The sequence below is a fragment of the Megascapheus bottae genome, chromosome 13 (genome assembly GCF_031878675.1).
Source record: "Megascapheus bottae isolate mThoBot1 chromosome 13, mThoBot2.hap1, whole genome shotgun sequence".
NCBI lineage: Eukaryota > Metazoa > Chordata > Mammalia > Rodentia > Geomyidae > Megascapheus > Megascapheus bottae.
In genome coordinates, this window is record NC_143521.1 from 54203481 (window position 1) to 54218459 (window position 14979).

The 14979-nt window shown below is 38.4% G+C and overlaps 1 long non-coding RNA gene across 2 annotated transcripts in view; it reads right to left on the minus strand.

The window, feature by feature from the left end:
- The window catches only part of LOC150055964 (uncharacterized), an 87605-nt gene that overhangs the window by 35667 nt on the left and 36959 nt on the right, over positions 1-14979 (minus strand). Inside the window, exons 1-2 of one of the 2 annotated variants that reach the window (XR_016537488.1) lie at positions 13006-13201; positions 11881-11964 (exon numbers count right to left, since the gene is read on the minus strand). This is a non-coding gene — a long non-coding RNA (uncharacterized LOC150055964). Of the gene's footprint in view, positions 1-11880; positions 11965-13005; positions 13202-14979 lie in introns of those variants that run through there. The other variant, XR_016537487.1, reaches the window with a different exon arrangement.

Sequence of the window (14979 nt, forward strand, 5' to 3'; positions counted from 1 at the left end):
GAGCAGATAAGTATGGATTTCTATCATTTCTTGACTTCTGACAACAACATGCTGTTAGACAATGTACTTAACTGTTTTGTTGTTCAGGATCCTTGTCTGTTTGATGACCCTGCGTCTAATCATTCAGTAAAATCCCACTGAGAGCGTGGAGGTAACAAGGTGAAGAAACTTCAGTCGTTGCCTTTAAGCAATTTATAGTCAGTTTGAAGAAACAGGGCAAGAAGCGAGAAATTTACAGAGCAAGATTATCAGCTCTCCTAATATGTAAATAAAGTACTTCCTTGGATATTGGGTGGAGAGAGGGAGGAATATTAGGTTCTTGCTTGAGGCGGAAAGAAATTTAAGACTGTGTACCAAAAATGTAGAGAGTTAGTTGACAGAAAGACAAAGTTTAAGAGGAGACAGTAGATTGTGTAAGAAAAGAGCTTGGAGGAAGCATGAAACCTTGATAAGAATAATGGACTGAATTGGAAGTCACTGTGAGTGTGGGGTTCTACCATTCTATTCCACATTCATTATCACAGATTTGACCAGTCCAAGGAAGCCTAACATGAACTTCTCAGATATCAACTGTGGAGTTGATTTTAAAGGACACAACTTGATTAATGTACCACAAAAAGGGGTTATATTAAGTATTACAGGAACTCCAACAAGGTAAAAAAAAGTTCAGGTTCTCGAAGAGAACATAGCCTTATAATTCAGTAAAATACTGAAAGGAATACTGCAGGAAATGCTGGAGAATATGTGTGATTTAGAAATATATTTTTCTTGTTTTCTTTTAAATTAGAAAAGAACACAACTCAAAAAGTGTTCATAAGAAAGAATTCTAAGGGGGGAATTCACTCCTTGAAACAGCTCTTGAGAAAGAATGGACATAACTGAAGCTTGTTCAAGCTCTACAACAGCTTCTGAATTATATACATTTAATACACAATAATCACATCTGGAATCAGGGAAAATACAGAAAGATAGCCCAAGAAAGAATCAGTGAGGAAGTAGAATGTTCCCTTCAAGCAACTGTGAACTGCACTCCAGTATTATCATGGAAAGTAGAATCAGAGGAAATGTCTCCCTTTTATTTGGGGGCCATGAGTAGGTTACTAAATGATGTTACTACTGTATTGGTAAGAAGAATAAGAAAAATATTCTGAGCTCCTGCCTTGATATTAAATGTTCAAGATGGAAAAATGATGAGAGAGATGAACAGTGTAAATAAATAATCTTAATAAAGTCAGAAACTAGGGTAAACATAAAGGCCTCCTGCTGGAATATTCCATTCTAGATTATATTTTGACTTCCAGGACCTTGGAATTCCATTCCCAAAGCTTTCTTCTAGGGCCTAAGCAGACTTTCTGCTTAAGTCTGTCCTAATAAAAAGTACACCAGAATGAACTAAGAATGCTTCACAAATAATGATATATCATATTGAATCTTCTGTAATCATATCATTTATTCTAAGAAAAACCTTACTTGGAAAGAATGAAATGCAGGAAGTTTCTCCTGATCTTTGTATCACACAAATCTCTAGACTGGGCTCAGAATAATTCAGCAGGTGTTTGCCCATAAATATTAAGTAAGAGAACTTGGCTTAGTGCAGATCAACAAATGCATAGAATAATTAAATCTCACTGGGAGAAACATAGCACACATATCTTTTTTTAAGTCTGTCTTTTCCTGATATGTGAAAAATGAACACAGCAACAAATATTTGCAAAATGCATTGTGCACAGAAATGTGAAAAACAACCAAAATTGACCCTGTGCAAAAGGAGGAATTAAATCACCCTTTCAAATGTCTAGGTCACCCTCTGAGGATTAAATTAGGGAAACTGCAATAGATGAACCCATCTCTAGAAGCAAACTGGCTATTAACAGCTAGATTCCCCCAGGAGATTATGGAACTCTCAAATAAAGACTTAGAGAAACATGACTGGAATGTGATTACTCTCGTGAAAACTTGAGCCTCTGCAAGTGGTTTGAAACATGCTGATTTTGAATAACAAGTGAACCCACAGAGAAAGGATATTTAGAACAAAGATGAAAAATAGAGAGGGGTGTGAAATGACTTGTTTAGAATGTACCCCCCCCCACAAATAGGAAAATAATAGAAAAAATGAAGGGAGGTTTGGTGGGGATAAAGCATCTATTCTTTAACTCTATTATGCAATAACTCACCAAGACAGATGTCGTGGTTATAATTTTAAAGAATTAAACTAACATTCTACATGGAGTGAAAAGAACCTGGATTTTGAAACAACAGAAAATAAGAGCTAGACATGAATGACTCACACATAAGAAAAATCAACTGTGACAGTGTTCTGCCTAGCTCTAGTGACTGGCCTAGCTCTAGAATGGAGAGGAGAACCTCAAACTTTATCCTTGAAAGACACTGGCTGTTATAATCATCATATCCTCTTTCTTGATTCCATCATTTTTCACCCAAAAACTCTCTGTATATCATTCTGAGTTAAACAAGCCAGCTAGGGAACGCCTGCCTATTCGGGAGATCCAATGTAACAGAAGCTTTGACATGATCGCCATTGAAACCCTGAAATGTCTCCTCATCTTACTCGTAAGAGAACTTACGAGCTGCTTTGTTGACTATGGCCAAAATAGGGAAGCCCTTTTGTTGATTACATTTGTTATACTGGACTCCGCTTAAGCAGAATGGAGTTCAATAGATTATCCTGGTAGCCTCGAAGGAAGTAAGCATCCCTAACACAAATTGCCTCCTGAGCAAACCACGTGATAGGGCTCTACATAGAGTCTTAGGCACTGTCTCCAACAGTGACCAGTAAGAATCAGGGGCCTTCAGCCCAACAGCCTCAAGGAAATGTATTTGGCCAGCATCCTGGCTGAGCATGCTGACAGATGTTTCCCAGCCAGGCCTCATGATGATGCTCCTTACTTTCTTGAATGGGGGATGATGAAATTTGGTGGAAAGAGAACAGAGTTCAGCATTATTCAGACTCTTGGCACAGGAAAACGGCAAGATAATGATGTGTTGCTTTAAACTGCAAAGGGGAAGCGTGTCGCTCCTCATTGAGGAGGCAGCATTATGCCTCTGAGTTTTCAGTGTGCATGTTAGAGCACTCAGCTTTGCACTTAAACACAGACAAAGTAGGGCCTAATATAGAGAGCAGATGATCTAATTGGTTCCACCCAAACTCACAGCTCCATCTGTAAGTACCAGTTATGAGTCCAGGAACCCCCATATTTGATCTTTCTGTTCATCCAACTTCCATCATCATTACAAAATACCTTTGGCTGGGAACATTGTTTTATTGTTTTTAATGTTTCCAAGTGGGGTTTGAACTAAGCCTCATGCTCTCACTTGTTCATTTGTTTTGTTCCCTCAAGACTGGTGTTATACTACTTGGGGCCTAACTCCACTTGTAGCTTTTTCCTGATTAATTAGAGATAAGAGTTCTAGGGATTTTTTTCCCACCCAAGCTGGCTTCAAATTATGATCCTGAGATCTCTGTCTCTTGAGTAACTATGATTGCATACATGAGCCACCAGTTTCAGGAAAACTTATTTTTAAAAGGAGGTTTAAAATAAGTTTATATTGATTCTGTCTTAGTTGAGAATCTTTTAGCAGATGACATCGTAACAGTGAGAACACTTGTAGAGCTAGAGCAAGACAGAAAAAGAGAGTGGGCACATTATTGTTTTGAGAACATCTTGCTCCCCTAAGAACTGACTGACCTTGTGAAATTAACATTTATCCCTGTTGAAGACAGGACTGCCATGCCCCTGACCACCTCTCAAAGGTCCAACCTTTTCTCATGTCACTACACCAGTTGTTCCCCACATGAACCCTTAAATGATATGCTCACACCATACCAAGTCACATACCATTGTCACAGTGTCTATAAAAATAACCAGGAAGAGATCTACAAGCTTCATCATCTTGGATCAAAAATAAGTGCAAATCCTAGACATAAAAGCACACATTTCCCTCTACTGCACTGTGTTTTCTAACTGTCTGTGTGTACCTGCTAACAGCAAATAAAAACAAGAATAATATAAGGCTAAAACAATTCCATCTCCTGTGCATAAATGGATGGCCATAAATCATCAAAATCATTCATCACGAGCAAAACAAGTGTGTGGTCATGCATTTCACTAAATAAATCACCCCAAAGCTTCCGAAAACTAAAACAAGAAACATCTGCAGAGACTCAAACAAGCCCACTAAGATGGATAAATCACACCATTAGTCGGAATTAGAGTCTCATTGATTTAAGGTAAAGTTCGTCTCCTGACTGATGATTTCAACCCTAGTGTCACTATATAATTTGACCTTGTCTTGCTGAAATAAGAGTCCTAAACAATTTGTCCCCAGGCAGCTAGGAGTAATTTATAATTGACATGAAAAATCAAGCTTCTTGGTCATCAACTAAGAAATACCTCCATTCTGAGAATAAATTCTGTGTTCTATGTAAGAGCCATGCCTTATGGCATGAGCTAGATAAAGTGCACTGAATTTTAAAATTTATTTTAACAAATAAATATGATCATTGTGTTATTTAATTTTTGATGCTGTAGAAACCAATTTTTACATTTAACCAAATCAATTTCTGATTTAAATAAACAGTTAAATTATAGAATATATGCTATATATAGCATACTGGAGATAATTCTCATTTATGGTAAGTTTACCACATTTCCTAAGAAAAAGGGTTAAAATGACTCTAGGATGCGCTTTCAAGATACATTTGTTTATTTTTAGTATCTTTATTTTTTATTTTATTGCTGGGGTGATGTACAGAGGAATGACAGTTACATTCATCAAGTAGTGAGTACATTACTTCTTGAACATTGTTACCCCTTCCCATGTTTTTCTCCCACTTTCCCTCCCCTCATCCCTCCCACTCGTCTTGTTTTTCCCTTACTTTCCCTTTTTCAAATTATATATATATATACATATATATATATATATATTATACCAGGTAGCAAAGTCAGATACAGTAACATGAGATAAATCGTAAGGGGAAAAGATATAGCTACACATAGTACATTAAGAACAAAATCACAAAGGTAAACCTCTTGTTTCTATACCCTGGAGTTCATTTCGCTTAGCCACATCCTAGATGGCCATATATACATAGCTTCTGAGCTATTATGATCTTCTGTTAGGAGGATCTTAACCATACACTAATTGTGACAAAAGAAGGAAGCCATGGAGCCTATGTTTCTTTGGGTCTGGCTTACTTCACTTAGTATGATTTTTTCCAAGTCTTTCCATTTTCTTACAAATGGGGCTATGACATTCCTTCTGATGGCAGCATAGAATTCCATGGTGTAAATATACCACATTTTCATGATCCATTCATCTGCTGAGGGGCAGCTAGGGTTGGTTTCATATCTTAGCTATGGTGCATAATGTTGCAATGAACCTACCAGGTTGTGCTGGTAGGTTTAGTATGACATTGTTGTGGATATTTGGGTAAATTCCCAGGAGTGGAATTGCTGGGTCAAAGGGGAGATCCATGTTTAGTCTTTTGAGGAACCTCCATACTGTTTTCCAAAGTGGTTTGAACAAGTTTACATTCCCACCAACAGTGCAATAGTGATTCCTTCTGGCCACATCCCCACCAGCATCTGTTGTTATTAGATTTCAAGATCCACTTTTAAGAATGAAACAAAGCTTAGCTCTTCCAGCTATTTTCTATAGTATGGGGTTTGCCTTAGCATTGTGTTTTGCTTTTACATGGGGACTGTCCCAAAGGAATGATAGATGAATATTTGGTTGGTCAAGAAATTTACCATTTGTACGAAGTATGAGATATTGGAATTGGCTGTCTTTGCCCTGGAGGTTTCATTAGGTTGGCAGAGATTTCCTCAATCAACCAACTTGCCAATCCTGCTGCCTGCTTTCCTCTTGTCATAAGTATTAGTCTTCAGTAAACAACTCTAAGTTCCATTCCAATGCCTTTTTTCTCAGAGACCCAATCCAGTATCAACTAGATTCCAGAGATGTCTGATAAAGCAGATTGATGAGTTGGAGCTTGGGCTGGAATCACTCATTGTTCCGCTGATAAGTGGTGCCCAGCTGGTGGTGAGAGATACAAGAGCAAATGGTAGTGGTACAATTGCTAGAATTTCCACAGTAAGAAAAGGAATTTACTAGCAAATGTATACATACTGGTCTCTATACGGATTCAAATATCTAAACATGTTAAGGACTTGTATGGTGAAGATAATGGAATTGATGGATACTTCAACTTGTAAGTAAATTGGATGGTTAATTCGTGAAGACTGAAAAGCTGGCGTGTGAATCATAAGCGACTCCCAAAGAAACTCTTATCACATGCAATGGCTAAACAGAAAACATGAATATAATTTAGTAGTTACAGTACTTTCTTTTCAGTAACACTGGATGTTTTACCCAGGAACATCTGGCACACAGGTCAAGGCCTTGCTTAGAAAGGCTAGCACATGTGCATGTGGCAGGGACTCGAACCTGATAACTCCAAACACCTTCATTTTTCCAACCGCTAGAACTTTTTGAGTTCACATAGCTCTTTCCACATCACCAGCTTTCTTCTCTTGCACTATAACTGTAGTTTGGGGTGAAATTTTAGTACTGTCCTGAGGGTTTTTTCCCCACAAAAAAAAGTCCCCTCTCAGTAGCTGTCACTTCCTCTCTTTGGCATCAGGTCTCTAATCAAAGCCGGAAAGACCATTTTTCCACCTAGCTACAAAGCCAGCAGGACAAAACAGAGCCTGGGGGAGTCCACGCAAAGTTACCTTCAAGGATTCTTGCCCAGAAACCTCTACAAAGTAAGACTGCATTCCATTGCATTTGTGGAATTGCTGAACCCTAGAGGGTGATACAAAATCACCACTAGGGTAACTCTTGGAAACCTGGAGGACGCAATATCTCAGGTTGATTGAGCTTGAAATGCCTGAATAATCAGCAAAGGGACATAAAACTTCAGGAAAGCAAAATTGTCATAATGTCATAAAGAGAATAGAATGACTACTAGAAGGATGTATTCTGACAGAGAGCCTAGAAGACACACCATTCATTCCCTAAGGCCTTTTGCACTCTTAACTCCACCTCAGTTCCAGCTGGAAACCTCACTAGAACCTAGGAATAGTAAGAATAAAACATCTGAGACTTCCCCTTTGATAGTATTTACAAATTGATCACCAAATGTAAATTCTGCCTCTAATCTAGAAAACCAATTTCACTCTTATCTAAATAACCACTTTTACTCTAGTTTCTATTATCGTCTTGTGGTTTTATAAAGGTTAGAAATAGCAGACATCGAAATACCAGTATTTGGAAGTAGGTCTGTACCTCATGTGCTAGATCACTAGCCTTGAGCTGAAGAGCTCAGGGAAAGTGCCCACACCCAGAGTTCAGGCCCATGACCAACAAAAAAGCAGCAGTATTTATAGTAGCCACACTGTGAGTTATAGAAAGTATTCACAATATATGAGAATATACAGGAAAAGAATAATCATTTCCAACAGAAACAAGTGGGTGACAAACTCATTCCAAATAGATAAGTACTTTTTATGGAAATAGGATTTCAGGTGACCCCAGGGATCATCACAGGGGAAATAATATTAAGACAGAAAGAGACCATAATTTCAATATCTTCAGACCTAGAAGAAGAGCAGCTCATAGATCATCTCTATGTATTCAACAACTCATTCACTGGTTGAGCTCTGCTGAGCTATGGAGAGAATTTAAGTTCCAACTCTTCTCAACCATAGCTTTTCGGTGCAAAATCTGAGGAAAAAAATGGGTGTCCGGCCTCATAAGTTACCAGTATTTTAGCATCCTAAGGGACCAAATAGTTAATATATCAGTTACTCACACAAGTCTCCTTACAGTGAGATCCTTCTGAGAGTAGCTTCCTCTCCATATTACTTGTATCCTGTCAGAAGTTATCATATCTAAGGAACTTAAACCAGTAGCTTACCAAAGAAAAATAGAGTGAAGTTGACTGAGGTTCAAGTGCCTGCTGGTAGAATAAATGGCTTTGGGGCCTGAAATGAAGAATTGGAACCAGAAAGACAAGAATATATTCTTATGCCATTTAGGGCTGCTTTAAAGGGGATTATGCTGCCTCAAGTGTCTCTGATCTAACACCATACCCCCATTGCTGGCTTGCCAATGCGTACTTTGCTTTCTCTGTCAGCTGACTGTCTACGGGAGCATGTGGGTTCTGCTTGAGTCTGGGTGCCCCTTGGGCTACTTTTTTCCCATTTACCTCTGAGAGGTGAGTCCCCAAGCAAGCTTCTTGCAAGGCTCATATGCCTGTGATCTCATTGAATTGATGTAGGGTTTTTATTAGACCCATTCCCTTTCAGCAACAACCATCCTTTGGGGATCCAGTCAAATAAATATTTTCCTTGTTCTTTTCCTCTCAACTTCGTAAATAAAGCACATCGCCTGGGGTGGGCATTATAACATTACTTTTTCATTGTCTATTCACTGAACTTTTCAAAAGAAAGAAAAGCAAGAGGGAAAGGAGGAAGCATGGCACAGAGGAAAGGATAGGGAGAAGCATGTATGATGAATTTGCTCTATGCCAAAGGCATACACACCTTGCAGTAAAGACTCTAAGGAAGTGACTGTGGTTTTCAAAAAAGAGCGATTGAGAAAGGGTTAGTTGGGGTGACTACATTTATACCTGGGGGGAATTTTCCACTCATTAAGTATGTGGGTTTCATTATTCTCATTAAGACCGCCCTGCATTTTCAATGCATTGTTTTTGTAAAACAATCTTCAGAATAATACAGTGAGGATTTTTTTTCACAATTTCTCAACTCTAAGAAAATACAAAAGCAATCTATTCATTTCCCATCCCTCTGGAATTTCCAGGAAACTTTGACAAATACAAAGAAAATCTTCTTAAATATGAAAACCTACAAGCAACTTTTACACTGTGTAGGAAAATAATTATATAAAAAAGCAAAGCCACTGCTGTCTTTTAAAAGGATACTTCACCATTCTAACATAAAAGCATTTCCTCTTCCCATAAATGTTGGAGCTAAAACATCTGAAGAAAGCAATTGACACCACAAACATGGCAACCGCAACAGGGGATGTTATCAGATCATAATTTATTCTGCTTCCTTACAAGCTAAATGAAAAGTAGATTAAAACCCGAAGGAACTTAGTTTCATACTAGCTCTCACTGCAGGATTTATAAATATTATTTTTATCTCTCTAACAAGAGAGGAAAGTAAATTATATTCTGATCATGACGTGGTCCAGGGACAGAAACTGTTCTCTGAACAAATTTGCTGATAGGTTTCAGGGACCCAAGAAATATTTCTTCAAGTCTCAATTTTTCCCACTATTGCTCTTAGCCCACAATAAAGATTAAAAGGCACAGAAATTTCCACTGATGCATGCAAGAATTAGCATGTAGAAAAAGGTGAAAGATAAACCTATTCAGCTTTAGAGATGCAAAAGGATTGTAAAAGAAATTATATGGACATTCTCATAATTTGAGTAGTCACCATTTTAGACAGGTTTGTGAGGCAGCAATAAATGAAGGACATTCAAATGGACATAAGCCAAGGCTCATTCTTCTGAACTTGCTAGAGCAAATGAGTCAGCCACTATTAACTTGCATTTGGGCAGTAATCCAAAGGCAGATAGAAGAATAGAATTCTGCATTGTGAGAACCAAGGACAGCTCAGGTGCTCTGACTGGAGGCTGTTGGCAGATGCTGGAGGCAGCTAACCAAAGCAACCATGTGAGGGGTTGTGGTTCATGTTTGCTTTCCTGTAGTTGGCCCTAAGTTGGAAACAGGAATAAATATTAAGAGAAACTTATAGTGATTATTCAAGTCCTGGCTATTTAGATCAAGTTGTTAGAAAAGCAATTGGTTAGCTATTAGCTGGATTATTGCCAGAGATAGTAGTAGTCTGCTTTCCTACCCATTAGCCATACAAGACTTACAGTCACTTGACTTCCTGAACTCTTATGAGAAGAGGTTGATTGGGTCCCAGCTCAGATTGCTGCAAACCCAAGGCTCACAATTCTCTTTCATATGACCTGGCCATTATCATCCATTCGTATATTCAGCCAATACGTTATCTTCTCATTGTGTTCTCTGACTGTGTGAGTTAGGGATTGCATTCTCATTTTATGAGGAAGTAAAACTAACTTTAACCCTCATTCCAATATATTGGACTGGACCAGCTGAACAATTCCCAGTTACAAATTTAACTCAGGTTTGTTACTTTATTGCACTTTGTAGAAATGGAAAAACTTGGCACTGGTCTACCGTGACAGACGTTGTATGATAAAAAACCAACCTTTCTGACTATAAGAAAGAAGAATTTTTTGAATTTCATCCCTAAAAGCCAAGAACCTGTATGTACCACGTCTTAATTTTCCTGAAAGAAGTTTCCATAAGTATCTAAAGATTGTAAAACTTTTCTTCTTCATTAATGTATACTTGTCACTTGCCCATCCCTGCCTCCTCAGAGTCAACTTCTGTATAATAGGCATTAACTGAAGACTTAATGCTGAGGGATAGCTACATCAAAGAATTCACAATTGTAGTCTGTATTTATTGTTCTGGTGTGTGGAACTGACCATCTCTTACAATAAGCTAGGAGTGGAATGAGAGACCAAGCCTTTCATTACCAGACTTCACAGCCAAGAAGCATCATTCACCCAAGAGTAGGCCTAAAGTCAAGAAGTAGGAAAATTCAACTTCCAGGAATGGAGCACCCAGATGAAAGCCACATGTCACTCTTGCCCACGGCTAGGCTAATTTTGACATCTTTTTCATTGTTGCTGGTATCTCTATTTTCAAGGCTGGGCTGATATTTCTAAATGATTTGGCACTGTCTGTAATATTTGTGGCATGCAAGCTTGGAGTAGGGCTTTGGATCAAAAGTTCTACCCCATTCCCTTGTTTCAAAGTTTTCCTGACAGTGAAGGCATATGCTTTAGCCCTTAAAGGAAAACCAAGTTCCATATTTCTTGTAATTGGTCATGAATCAATTCTTAGGATTTGCTGAAGGTCAAGTAAAAAGGAATTCCAGATCAAGGTTCTCCCACAAAACAGGTAGATAAAACAATAGGCATGCGTTACTCCATAGGTTTAGAAGTTAGAAACCAAAGGGCAAGGGGTTGAAAAACTGGTTTATTCTAAGACCTCTCTCCTAAACTTGTAGGTGATTGTTACCTTCCTATGGCTTCACATAATGCTCCTTCTGTGCCTGTGTCCTAATGCCCTCCGCTTACAAGAACACCAGTCAGGTAGATTAGGACCTGATCCAGTGACCGGGTTTTTCATTACTTATCTCAGAAAAGTCCCTATCTGTGAATCCAGTCACAGTCTCGGACACTTGGTGAGGCAGGACTCATTAATAGATGAATTTCAGGGAAGCAAAACTCAGCTTATCACCATAAAAATGAAGGATGAATATCAAAGTAGAACTTGGAGCTCCACCCCTACATCTCTATGGTGAAAGCTGCCTGGCCAATGCTAAGTCTTCTTTTGCAATCCCAGCTATGTGGACCTGGAGCTAAAATAGAGAAACTGAACATTTTGCTGAAGTTCTCCAAAGCAGGTCTTGTCTCATAGGAAGGCCCAAGACAAAAGCCTTGTCCAATGCAAAACTCCCCAGAGCAAGTCAAACTGAGAAGCAATGTTAATTGTGAGTCAAGAGAGTTGCAGGAAATCTCTACATCTAAGCCATCTGGTGAGCAATTCTGCCCTATGAAGAAAGAGACAGATTAGAAAAAGGGGAAGAAATTTAAGCTCCATGTCTTCTGTGGTCAAATACTGAATGAAAGTAGGGTGTTCCCAAAGAAGAATTACTTAGCAATTTGGTTCCTGGCCATACCTCACTTATCCCAAGGATACTTGCAATTTTGTGTCCTTACCTTAGCTTGTCAGTCCCAGAATCTGCTGGAACTCAATTGATCCTGCATACCGACCATCAGGACATTCTCTGTCGGTGTCATGACCTAGGAACAAAGCACACTTATCAACTCCTCATGATCTCAACTCAGCCAGAAACTTGCTCAACATGAAATGTATAGATCAAAACCCTGGGGAATTTGACATTTTATGTTTTTAATAGATTATTTTCCCCTCCTTCTTAAAACACCCACAGGCTGAGGCTGAAGTAGAAATGTGTTTGTTTTTAATTGTAGTATGTGTTCTATAGGCACAGAGATGACCAAGCATCTCTCTCTTCTGTTCACTTTATAAAATAGAGCTGGGAATGCAAAGAGAAACAAAAGGTATGAAATGTCAGAGATAATTTTTTGATGTGTTTTAAAAATGCTTCAAGAATGGGAATTTAGAGAGAATTGAATTCACAGATGGAAAGGGATTCGAGGACAGGGAAAATATAAAACTTTATTAGTTGCTGCTTACAATCCCAAGATCCTGCTTGGAAACCAGTGGCATTTCTAATCCAAGGTAAGTATTTCCCAAGCCTCTGACAGCATATTTTTGTAACTCTCACTGAGTGGCTCTTCAGCTCTTAAGATGAATTGGAGTTGTTGTTTGCTTCAAATTTCTTAGAATCTGATCTACCCAGAATAGTTTTCCAGATGACACAGAGAGAGGAAAAGGTTCAGGTGAATTCATGGCCAAAGTTCTCCCAAAAGTTTTGTTCCAATTATTTCCAGCAACCTGTTCACACATCTAAACGTTTCTATTCTCTTTTGTGTTCTGAACTGGGATTAGTTACAAATATTGAGAATCCTGCTCTCTGAAATAAGAGGATTATAAGCATTCTCCAGAGGTCTTAAGAGTTCAATTACTAACTTCTCTACATAATAATTGCCATTTCTTCACTAGAGAAATTTTCATTATGGGGACCAAGGTTCAGCTTCTTGCTCAGAATTCTACTCTGGGGCTGTTCTATCATCACAGAACAAGTACCTTACCTGTAAAGTAACCCACTCAGAGAAGCTCTGTGGAAAAGACTTTCTATAAAGGATTCACATGCATGCAAGAGATCTCCCCTGTCCTTTGGCTCACTCCCAGTTTCTCACCTTGGTATTTCTTCCCCTCTTCTTCCTGATATTTAGTAACAAGCTAGGGTTGTGAATCTTTTATCAGAGACACTGTTCTCAGCAGCTAACACTGGGCTCACTTTGAATTCAAAGTAAATCGTAATATAAAACAGTGATGCCAAGTAGATAATCTCATTTCTACACAAGACACCCGATATGATTGATAATATGGCCTGATTCGTTCAATGAATCTGGGACACAGTTGTAACCCTGTGACACGGTCTGATGTCACAATGTGGCACATTCCCTCTGCTGAAATTTGGTTTCTTACTTTCTTATAACCTGATTTTTGTTCTCTTTCCCTTCATTCAACATCCACTACCCTACCCAACCTAATCCTTGCCACAAGTACTAACGAATGTACTATGTTAACTCTGGATAATGTGTTGTGCATAAAAGCATGTTTCCTTTTTATACACTAGAAAACTGAGGCTTGGAGAATATGTGGTTGCCATGCACGTATAGTCATAAGGAGGTAGCTTCAGTAGATCCAGCTATAATAACTGTAGAGCTCGTGGTCTGTCCTTAAGATGAAGAATTAATGATGAAATAACACTTTGTGATTTCAGTCTTTCTGGAAATGATCTGTTTATATGAGTTTCTCATTTTTTCTATCACAACTATACCTACATGTCCCTGTACAAAGGGATACAAATATTCAGTTTTAGAAATCCACTCTCACTGATTCCAATTGGAAATCTACCCCCTAAGAAAAATGCAGGCAATATTTTATTACATCTGCAATACAAGGTCCCTATGGAGATAGAATGGTAGGATAGTGAAATGATGCCCTTCAGAAAAATTCAGGCAAACTGAGCCCATTTCTCAGCACCTGATAGAGACCATTTGGGAAATAGTTCTGGAGGGTATGATTCAAGGTCAGCTTAGGAAAAAAAAAGTCCAGGATATTCCATCTTTAGAAAAAACAGGCACAAGCTGGGGTGGAAACAAAGCTGAAGCAGTAGAGTATCAGACAAGCAAACAGAGTAATCTCTAAGTGTTGAGTTCAAATGACAATATCTAAAATATCAAATCAAAGTTTTCTTCTGTTGATATTTTCATCTGTCCAAATTCCATGACAGGCTAGGTTGAGGTCATCATTAAGATTTCTTTCCAAGCTTAAAATTTTGTTAAAAATCTTCTGCTATTCCTTGCTCCTTTCTTTCTTATAGCTATGTGAGTATGGTATTTTATTCACAGACAAGTTCCACAAAGGATTTGATCGAGATGGATAGGTTGCAATTTTTAGCCAAGTGCATCCATGGGCTACAATTGTGCTGATTCTAGATGAGTTTAAGTGACATCAGAGAGAACTTCCCTCTTCCCCATATCTCAACCTCCACCTCCAAGGCTAATATTATTAACATCAGCCAGAGGCAAGGAACTGATAGGTACAAGCAACAGACATAGTAAATGAATTATCTTAAACAACTTATCTCTTGGCAGCCAGGCAAGCAACCCAGCAATCCATCTGCAGTAAAAACCCGTGTTTTCCCAAATGAGTTGGCATCATGTCCTCTTTAGCTTGCATATTCTATCTAGTTAATAAAGAAAAATTAAGGACATTTTGTCTACAGTTCCTTTTCCCCACTTTTATTTTCTCTTTCCATTAAAGAAATAAGTACATTTAATTCTAGAGATCAATTAAAGACTAGACAGGAAGCCTAATAGGAAATAGAGAGAACTTGAGGTTAGGAACAGGGTCTACATTAGACCTGCTTTTAAATATTGATGCCTGAGTCACTCAAGGTTATTTGAGGTTAATAGCAACGACAGAGCTGTTCAGTTCTTCCCAATTTGAACATTAATTCTCCTTTTTTGCAAAGAATACCATCATTTAGTCAGAGCTCTGCTCTGCTGAGCTTGTTTTCTTTTTGTTTCATTCAGTTTAATTTGATGAACCAAAACCCTTCCTCTAAACCATCTCCATTACCCACCTCCCAAAACCCACAC